Consider the following 11,392-nt stretch of genomic DNA (forward strand, 5'->3'; position numbering starts at 1 on the left):
GTGGGGGTTTGCTGCTCTCCAATCTTTTTTAACAATTAAAAAGGGCAAAAGAAATTTCAACTTCTAAAAGATGGAGAGTAGTGATGCCTCTCTGTTTTTAAGGGGCCAGATAGAGTGTTAAAGCTGCTAGTCCCTCAAGACGTTATTACGCATACCTGGTTCTAATACAATACAATAGCGCACTTATTTAGTACACCTACGTAATAGGATTTGTTATTACTTAATAGGGATTGTTTTCTAACAGATGCAGAAGCAACTTACGTAATAAGGATGGTTTACTTTCGTTGTTACGAAATAGATGGTGTTTAATTTGGTTGTTACGTAATAGGGTTTGTGGCGTTACGTTAAAGGGTTTGTTAGAGTCCATTAGTAAAGGAAGGAAGCTTTTTTAAAAACTGTTTTCTTCAAGACTTTTTTTCAAGACGTTTCAAGACATCCAAAGACGTTTTTTAATATGTTTCTCTTCAAGAAATTTCAAGACATCCCATGACGTTTTCTAAGTAATTTTCCTACAAGCTGTATTCTAAAGATTTCCGTCCGTATTAGGAATTGAAAGGGCATCTTTATCCAATGGAATTGAGCCCAAAAAGCTCGGCCAGCAATCTACTCATATTTTCTTACATTCTACGAAATAACCTTTTCGACCCATGGAAAAATCATTGTCCGCTAACTAGAATAACTAAAGTACTGATTGTGTGTTTCCTATGACTGCAATAATTGAGATACAGAAGGAAAAATCGATTACTAGAAATTGCTTACACTTGGTATGCAACTGAATGTTAAGTAATGCTTCAGTGAGTGTTATCAGATAATATTACTATCAGAGATGAAATAGAATTAAGAGTGGCATAATGGCTAGAATATAATGTCGATATGATAATGTCGATAGGAACCTGTTAATGTTAAACCTGTTATCTTTAGGACTGCCTCACTATTTCGTATTGTTGCTGTGCGAAATGTATAAGTACGTGACGTTAGTAGTGAAAGTCACGGGAAAGTGCTCAACTCCGGTGCAATCTTTATTGGGACTAAAGCAGGGATGTGTGCTGTCACCAAAATTGTTTAGCCTTTATTTAAATGATGCCAATGAATTTTTCGTGAAGAATAATGCACCAATGTTATCGATAGATTTGCTTAAACTGTGCTTACTACTATTTGCTGACGACATCGTATTACTGGCTGAAACAAAGGAGAAACTGCAACAATTATTAGAGATTACGGAGGTTTATTTGGAAGAGAAGAAGTTAATCCTGAACACATCGAAGTCAGTGGTGATGGTATTTGGTCGTAAAGCCATGGAAAGTGAAGATGTGAATTTTTTCTTTAAAGGTGAAACTATACCAGTGAATAATGAATTTGTTTATCTTGGGGTAAAGTTTACTAGTAATGGGAAATTCAGTGGGCATCTGGATCTAGCGAATGCAAGGGGGAGATATATTAGCGGTGAAATAGCGAGGAGTAGTCTTAGACGGGTGAGAAATATTAGATTACATAAGAGGATTTGGACAAGTAAGATAGTACCGGCGATGCATTATGGAGCAGAGATCTGGGGCTATCGGAAAGGTCCAAAACTTGAGGTGGTTATGATGAGATATTATAAGAGGATGTTAGGACTATGGGATTCATATAGTAATTTGGTAATCCAGGGGGATTTAGGGCTAGTATCGCTGCGATCTATGAGGCTAGTGACCATGGTGAGATATTGGGTTAGGATACTGGGTATGCAGAGATTTACGGTAGCAAAGGCAGCATACTTAGAGGCGTTGAGACAGAATAGTAAAACAGGGTGGCCGGCGGAGATTAAGGACATCTTAGATAAGTGTGGATTAGGGGAATGGTGGAATGAAGGAAAGGGGATTATGGGTATGGAGGAAATAGTAATAAGGGAGGTACAAGAGAGATTGAAGAATCAAGAAATACAGATATGGTGGGCAAGTCTGGATCGTTCAGGGTCGTTAAAATTGTATAAACAGATAAAGAGGAGTTGGGGGGAGGAGGTATTTTGGAAGGTTGGGTTAAGTAGAGAGGATTTGAAGGCGTATTTGGATTGGAGGGGAAATGGATTTTTGATTGGGGAGAAAAGAAAGTATCAAGGGAGAAAAGGGGAGAAGGTAGAATCTATTGCTTGTCCTATGTGCGGATCTCAGGATGAAAGTTTAATACATTTTGTGTGTGAATGTGTCGAATTGAATGATTGGAGGCGTGAAATGTATGGTAAAGAAAAATTGAATGAGATATGGATGGTAGATAGAATGAATGATACATGTTCCTGAGTATTAAAAGGATAGCAAGGTTTGTCAGAATTGCAGCGGTGCATCGGGAGCGTTTTCTTTAAATAGTTTTAATTTAATGTAGTTAATTTGTTGTTTGTGTATCATGTAATTTTCCTATGGCCTACGGGCTTTTTTTCTGGAATAATTTATTATTAATTATTATTATAAGACACAATATGAATTATTATTATAAGACACAAAGACACCGAGTCTAAACAATTTGAGGCCTAGATCTGGAGAATTTCCTAAGCAAATTCTTTCTTCTCGCCACGTTCCCGGAATAGAATTACACTAAATTTCCTCCGTTGAATCCTAGTTGAGAGTCAACTTTTTCCCATCAAGATTGGAAGTGCTCTCTCTTTCCCGATATACGATACAAAATACAAGAATTTCTTTTTCTCTTCTTTTTTTCTCTCTCTTTCAATCGGGAAAGCGGAAGATTTATGGGACGACCAATTAAGCGTGGGGGTCCTTGGCAATATTTTTAGAATAGGTTGTTAAGAGTGAAAATATTATTAATAAAGGGGAAAAGTTCGTTAATCCTTAGTAAGAAGAAAAGTTTATATGATTAACTTATTTTGTCGTTAGATTAGGTATTTTCGCGCTGTATTCTGTTTCTGTGCGTGCTTGTAATTTGTACTGTTGTTTAATTTTCTTGCTTGTGTGTTATTTATTTATATTTTTGTGTGTATATGGCCCTTAGGCTTTTGAAATACACTTATCTTATCTTATCTATCTATACTACATGTTAATAAATTATCAAAAGCTTATCCTTTTCCTCATTACTACACATAATTTTACAATTGCATTAAGGGCAATCTTGAATGGGCTTACCATTGAGCATAGTCTACAAAGTGCTTAAGTTGCGTTTGGCAATAAAAATCAAAAACATATTTACACCATGTAAAACCAAATAAATGGTCGAAGAGAACCCCTAGTTGCAGTTACAGAGGAAAAGACTTGGGTGTAATAGTTGACTGCCAGTTAAAGTTTCGAAGTGTAACTGAAAGGGTTGGATCTAGCGCGAACCGCACTTTAGGGACAATTAAACAAATATTCACGACTAGATTTCTTCAATCAATCACAAAGCATACAAGAGTCTTGTCAGACGAAGAATAGAACCTGAAATGTCAATCGCATTTCGCTCTTACAAAGTGGACAAGGGTATAATGGAGAAAGTACAGACCCAATGAGACTGCAAACTCTGAACTTATGCAGCATGACTTACCGAAAAAAAGCGGAGAATGATTAAAACTTACACATTGATTCACAACAATCCAATTCATGGTCTCTTCTTCATCGATTTATCACAGCGAACAAGGGATCATTCTAAGAAGCTCATCAAGTTCAAGGCTTAGAGGAGGGGACACCATCACTTCCTAACCAGCCGGATTGTAGACCTGTGGAACTCCCTGAGCGATCATACTGTATCCAGTAAGACCGTCTATGAATTCAAAGTCTCACTTGACAAGGAGTAGAGCTATAAGGAACGGACACTGGAATGGGACACCTTGGAGTCCCCAACCAGAACATAAAACCTAGTTAATCCAACCGACCTAATATTCAAAACAAATCCTAATAAATCTACAAGGCAATTATTAAAGAAATGCTTAGCAATAGTACAGGATGGAAAATCTTTCAATTGCTCTAAGTTGCAATTTTGCAATTTTTAATGTGAAATATATTGAAGTTTTATCTCGGATCAAGATATTTATAGGATGAAAACTTTTCCACATATTTGTTTTATTATTACTAACTCTTTCAGCCGCAAGCCTCGTTTTGCGTTGCTCTGGTGATTTCTCGACTCATGTTTTTTTACTTCAGCTGCAAGCCTGGTTTCGCGTTGCTCTGGTGACTCCTCGACACGCCTTTTTTTACTTTTACTCTTGTAATCCCTAATTTTTTAATTTTAATTTGTTTTTCTTTTTTAGTTTTTTTAGTTTTTAGTTATTTAGTTTTCTTTTTTAGCTTTTTTTTAGTTTTTTACCTTTTTTAGATTTTTTTCTAGTTTTTTCTTTTTTGTTCTACTTTTCTTCTTTGTTTTTTAGTTTTTTCCCGGAACTTGCCCCAGCAACACGTGTGCGAGGGGCTAATTTTTAACCACGTAAAACTTGCAGATATACAACTGGTAATTCCTCTGATATACTGTGGTAATTCCTCGACACGCATTCCTTTTTTACTTTCTGTTTCAGCCACAAGCCAGGTTTCACGTTTCTCTTGAAATACGTCCACACGCTTTGTTTTGGTAATTTATTTTTGAGGCAAAAGCCTTACCCCCCTCCCTAAGACAACATTAATGGTTGCCCATGAGCTATGTTGATGATGATTGAAAATGCTAATCGAATTTGGAATTGCAATCTCTTCCATGGAAAAGGCAGATCTGTTGGAATCATGGGAATGCGAGGAATAAGAACAGCCCTGTACTGGCAAGGTCCACTCAAGATTGTTGCCTCTATTACGTTTTCCATTGTTGCCTGTTTTCGTCAAGTCGCATGCCATTGTAAAGCTTTGGTGGGTTAATATTCCTTAACAGTAATATTGGTATGCCTATTTTTAGTTTTAGAACGTGTGGTGGAGACCCTGGGAGATCCAGGGAATTTAAAAATTCTGATGGATAGCTAACCGCTCCATTTGATTCCAAAACTGTGTCGACTGGCTTATAAATGACCGCCTGGTCTCGAATCTTGGTCAGAATAGTATTGTTGATTTTGTTGACGTCTTTGTTCTTGGCTGCCGGAATCGCTCGTTCACTCAGCCATTTATTATTTTTATAATTGGTTAGAATATTCGGAAATACCTTTTCAACAAAATCATCTTTTGACGTCACTAAATTACAGAATTCAGGAGGCAATTGTATAAGTCCTGATATTGAGTCAACTGGAAACATTCTGTCTCCAATTACCAGCAATTGATCTGAAAATGTTTCCCAGAGAGATAGTTTTGCAATCGGACACCCATATTTATAGTTAGTTTTAATATATTTACGTGTGCCCTTTAATAAGAATTTTACACGCAAGCATTAATTTCACCCCCAGGTGCCGATCTTGGAATAATAGGCAATGTTTGCTTAAAACCATCTGCAAGCAATGTCAATGTGCTGCCAAAGGGTTTAGAATTTCCTCTCAAGTTTTACAATGATCGCTCGAGAACCTCGAGTGATTTCTTGTGGACCATTGTGCACTCGTCCCAAACAATTAGTTTGGATTGCTGCAATACTTTACCTGGCCCAGATGATTCGGAAATGTTACACGTGGGAGTTTCTATAGATTGCATATTCAGAGGCAATTTCAAAGCAGAATGATTAGTTCTCCCACAAAGCAGCAACGTTGCGGCTATTCCCGACGACGCAAGGGCCAATACTATGTCATTTTTGAATGGAATTGATGTCAGAAGCATTCTAATTAGAAACGTTTTACCAGTACCTCCTGGCGCATCCAAGAAGATCTCTCCAACTTGGTTATCGACAAAGTGCATTATCTGATCATAAATGCCTTTTTGTTCCTCGACACGCCTTCGTTGACGTAAAGCCGCAAGACTGGTATCGTGTTGCTCTGATGATTTCTCGACACGCCTAATTTTCTTACTATCTCTGTCAGCTACAAGCCTGGTTTCGCGTTGCTCTGGTGTTTCCTCGATATGCCTTCCGTTACGTAAATTGGACACTCCTAATCTAGCACTTTCTCTTTGCGCCACAAGCCTGGTTTTGCGTTGCCCTGGTGTTTCCTCTTGGTGTCTCTTTTTGGTGACATTATCAGATAATTTATCTTTGACATTAGTGATACTTTGACCCACAATATAATGGAACTTTTTCTCTGAGGCGCAAATATTTACATTGAATAAGACATCATATTGAATATGACGTCATGTATTAAAATGAACGCTTTCTTATATATTACTTGTTGACGTCATATTGTAACAGATAACAAACAGTACATTTTTATATGTATAGATAGATAGACTGGTAGATAGATAGATAGATAGATAGATAGATATTGAATATGGCCTCATGTAATAAAATGAATGCTTTTTTAAATTGCAAATGGTTTTTGATGGAGGTTGTGTTGCAAAAACTTGAAGCAATGGATTTTAAGTAAAATTTTATTTGGAAAATATCTTGAAAATGTCTTAGAAACGACGAGTGGGTGGTAGAGTTTGCTACTGGGTCAGTAATAGTGTTTTACGATGTTATGAATTAAAATGCTGTATCACGGAGGGCTGTGTTGCAAAAACATGAACTAATGGTTTTAATGCATCGTTTTTTAACAATAAAATATCTGGAAAATGTCTTAGGAATGATGAGATGGTGCTAGAAGGTACTACAGGGCCAAAACATAGTGTGGCACGGTGGTTTGAATTGACTTGGTGGATCACGGAGGGTTGGGTTGTGAAAATATGAACCAATGGATTTAGTGCGAGATTTTTAACAAGAAAATGTCCTAGGAGTGATGAGGTGTTGGAAGAGGGTGCCAGCGGGCCAGTCTTGATGTGGGACAGGTTGGGAATTGTCAGAGACTAATATTAATAAAATATATCTATTGGGGTATTAAAACGTCAGAAAATGCTTAAATGATGATGAAAGGTGCCGAAGGATGCCAAGATGGGCAGCCAGAGAATGCCATGGTGGTGTAAAGTTATTTTGGTGGGGAACACGACGAGGGGGCTTGCTTACAAAAAGCACGAACAAATGGAGTTAAAGCAAGATGTTTTATGGAGAAAGTGTCTGAAAATTCCTTAGAAGTGATAGTGGGCACCAGGGGACCATGGGGAAACCCAGGGATAACATTCTGACTTCTCAAAAGCTAGAAAAAAAAAATCTCTGAGGGCTTATAAATGCGCTACACTTTCAGTGAGTGCTGTTCATCTTTGTCAATTCAAGTTTTACCGGAATATTTAAAATTCCTTGTGTAGGAAAGTCAAACCTCTCTATTATCTAAATAATTCTGCTGCATGTGGCAATGATATTCGTAAAACTTGGAAGGTAAAAAATTATGTGCTTAAACCTGGTTCTCAATCTAGCTCTTTACCTATGAGTCTGGTCATTGGTGATGAAGCTGTAGAGGGCGAGCTTAATGTCCAAGAAGCATTCACTTCCTTCTTCGGTAGTTTTGGTGAGGACATTGTTTCCTGAACATTGCTTCTGAATTAAAAATGGAATGGTTGTGGGCAAGTCAAGTTATGGCTAATTGTAGAAAAAGCCAGGACAGATAGTCCAATTAAGTGGGCATCAAGTCATGGCTGATTTTCCCCCTTCATTTCCATCGTTACCATCTCCCATTTATGCTACACCTCTGATGCATGTCACTCCACAATGCCAAACTAGAGTCAACCTTGTTGGAGGGTCTCCCCGGGGAACACACGCTAGTTGACAGTAGTTTACTTGAAAATTTTCGACTATACTTGAGAATTTTCGTCTCATGCATGTCACTCCACAATGCCGAAATGCCGAGAACTAGAGTCAAGCTGTTGAGGTTCTAACAAGCTAATTCATGCTAGGGGAGTCAATATAATTGCAAATTAGCAAATATATTTGGTCGGCTCTTTGTCACAGCTCTACTTGTTAAAACAATAAAGAAAAAACTTTAGCGTAGAGAGCCAGGCGTTGCGGAGAGGAGAACCCCTTTCTTATACAGAATTATTTTTATTTGTTTTAAGTTTTAATTTCGTTCCTTACTTGCAGTTAAAACAAAGTTTGTTTATTTAATTTCTTAACGTTTTTGAATTAATGCATGTTTTGATTTTGGCTCACCACACATGAATAATTAAAGCGAAATGTATATATTTTTTTTTTTACTAAATGGCTTTCTTATAGTTTTGATCGGACAATTTTCATAAAAAAAGGGGGAGGCCTAGTCGCCCTCCAATTTTCGTTTACTTAAAAATGCAACTTGATTTTTATTTTTTGTACGAACGTATTTGTTAGTAATAAACATACGTACCTTAAGAATTAGCTTACGTAACGAACTTCTATATTTGTGTATAATTATTACGTATATAAGGAGGTTTCCTTCCTCGTCAATACCTCTCTCTTCACGCTAAAGCTTGAATTCTATCCCAAATCCTTAAGAATGACCCTGAATCACAAAGGCTGTATAATAAATAGTTGAAATTACTAAAAATACTTTAGCGTAAAGAGAAAGGTATTGTGTAGGAGACGAACCCCCTTATATACGTAATATTTCATGTTCGTTTGAAGTTTTAATGCCACTCATTACTTCCAGGTGAAAAACAAAAATCCTGCGCCCCCCCTCAAGGAAATTCTCTTCCCTCATGATAAACTCCTCCATGGAAAGATACTCCCACAAAACCCTCTCCCTCCGACCCACCCACACCACAATCCAGAAAAGTCCCCCTGACAGTACACTTCATAATAACCACTACTTTATCTAAGCAATGGTCAAGGTTTGTAATTCGCCGCCCCTCCCCCAGGGACTGTGGGGGATTAAGTCACCCCTAAAGACATAGCCATTAGGCTTTCGACCAAGTTGAACAGAATGGCTATTTCAAAATTTTGATCTGGTGACTTTGGCGAAAAATGAGCGTGGGAGGGGGCTTAGGTGCCCTCCCAGTTTTTAGTCACTTGAAAAGGGCACTAGAACTTTTAATTTCCGTTGCAATGAGCCCTTTTGCACATTCTAGGACTAATTGGTCGATGCGATCGCCCATGGAAAAACAAAACAAAAGAAAAACAAACAAACACGCAGGTAAAATTATAGCAAACAGTATTACTGGCTTTCGTATAAAGTGAATATACCACTTGATGCCTTTTTTTATGCTCTTTACAAATATAATAATTGCTTCTACCGGAAATTCAGATTTAAGCAATTTTAACCTCTTAAAAATGACCTAAATATAGGGTATAAAAAGGCTTAAAACATTGGTCTCAAACTTTATAACATTGGACTCAAACTTGCTGTTTCATTATAAATCCACTTTTTAATGTAATATTATCCACAAGCACTGACTTTCAATGATTAAATTGGATAAATAAATTGTATCGATGTTATGGCGTTTTCTTCTTCCTTGTCGCCGAAATTTCAAGCAAAGCATGCGTTTTCGGTCGTTTTTTTTTACAAAATAACCAAAAATCAAAGGGCAACTAGGCTTCCTCCCCCCGTTCCTTTTTTATTCAAAATCATTCGATCAAAACGATGAGAAAGCCATTTAGCCACAAAAATAAATATGCAAATTTCGTTTTAATTATTCCTCTGCGGAGAGCCAAAATCGAAACATACATAGATTCAAAAACGTTTAGAAATTAAATAAAAACAAGTTTTTTTTAACGGAAAGTAAGGAGCGACATTAAAACTTAAAACGAACAGAAATTACTTCGTATATAAAAGGGGCTGCTTCCTCATCAACGCCCCGCTCTTTACGCTACATTTTTTTTTACTGTTATAAAAAGTAGAATTAAGAGAAAGAGTCAAACCTTAGCGTAAAGAGCTGGGCGTTGATGAGGAAGCAGGCCCTTTTATATACGAAGTAAGTTCTGTTCGTTTTTAGTTCAAGATTCTATGACTTTTAGGGGTAGTCTCCCCCTATTTTCTAAAATAAGGCAAATATTCTCAGGCTCGTAACTTTTGATGGATAAGATTAAACTTGATGAAACTTATATATTTAAAATCAGCATTAAAATGTAATTCTTTTGATGTAGCTATTGGTATCAAAATTCCATTTTTTAGAGTTTTGGTTACTATTGAGGCGGGTCGCTCCTTACTACAGTTCGTTACCACGAACTGTTTGATAATAGGATATTTGAAATCACAAATCTGTAATAGTTCAGAAACAAATTTGGGCTATATATTTGCACATCCGGGGGATGGGGGTAAAGCATAGCATAAATTAAATACGTAAACTAACCATTGTTGTATTTAATATAGCTAAATTTATAGCAAACAGTATAACTGGCGTTCATAATAGCCGGCTTTCATATTTTCGACCAAAAACGCATGCTTTTATTTAAAATTCAATGTCAAGGAAGAAGAAAACGTCATAACATGGGAAAGATTAATTTATCCAAATTAATATTGGAAAATCAGTACTCGTGGATTGTATAACATTAAAAAGAATTGATTTATAATAAAACAGTAAGTCTGAGATCAATGTTATAAGGTATTTAATGTTCAAGACCACTTTTCTTAGCCTTTTTTATACCACATTTTTAGGTCATTTTTAAGAAGTAAAAAAGTACTTAAATCTGAATGAAGACCGTAAAATAGCGTATGTAAACAGATAGTATCACGGTAGAAGCGATTATTGTATTTGTAAAGAGCATAAAAAAGGCATCGAGCGGTATATTCACTTTATACGAAAGCCTGTAATACTGTTTGCTATAAATTTACCAACACGCATCTGTGATGTGTCTTCTGGAAAAAAAAATAAATATTCTAATAGCTAAAATTAACTTACTGGGAAAAAAAGAAACCACCAGCCCTTTGTCAGTCCTTTTTATCACAGTTTCGTTATTCCACTGTATTATTGCTTTAATCACGTTTTACGAATAGCTCCAGCTTTAAATCACTTTGGAGGAATAACAGCTAATGCTTTCTGTTCTTGACTTTTGTTTCGAAAATAGCATGTATTTTCAATTTTTTTTTTTATCAACTTATATAAAGCTTTTGCTGTATCACAACATACAGAAAATTTAGCAATAATCAATATTCACTTAGCTCATTATTTCATTCATAAGGTAGGCGATAGCAAGTGCTACGGTCTTAACTGGTCGAGCATTGAATCATGACTGAGGTAAGTATCGCGTTTGTATGCTCTTTGAATGTGCTCAAAAATATGAAATCATTCACAGGAATTTGTCCCAAAATTAAGGCTCTCATAGAATTTTCTCAAACTTCTCGGCTATATACTTTGTTGGACAAGGCCGAAAAATTCCAGGATGCTAATTTCAAGGAATAATATGGTGCCACTTTCAAGAAAAAGCACGCAATTATTGCCTGTTTAAAGGAAAAATAAAAATATATTTATAATACCGGGAGAACGGTGGCCTAGATGCAAAGCCCCGACACGGCTGCAAGGTAGGCTTCTATATATGAATTCTCACTGTTGCTTGTCTTCTAACCGTAGACAACATGAACCACTTCTTGATTTCACCAAGAAGATTAAAAATC

At 36.6% G+C, this 11,392-nt stretch overlaps 1 long non-coding RNA gene across 1 annotated transcript in view; it reads right to left on the minus strand.

Annotated features, from left to right (window-relative positions):
- LOC136024720 (uncharacterized) overlaps nucleotides 1-10,996 on the minus strand; it is a 36,880-nt gene extending 25,884 nt beyond the window's left edge. The window contains exon 1 of the long non-coding RNA XR_010616885.1: nucleotides 10,680-10,996. This is a non-coding gene — a long non-coding RNA (uncharacterized LOC136024720). The remainder of the gene's footprint in view (nucleotides 1-10,679) is intronic.
- Between the last annotated feature and the right edge of the window lie 396 nt (nucleotides 10,997-11,392).

This window comes from Artemia franciscana, chromosome 3 (assembly GCF_032884065.1).
Source record: "Artemia franciscana chromosome 3, ASM3288406v1, whole genome shotgun sequence".
Taxonomy (NCBI): domain Eukaryota; kingdom Metazoa; phylum Arthropoda; class Branchiopoda; order Anostraca; family Artemiidae; genus Artemia; species Artemia franciscana.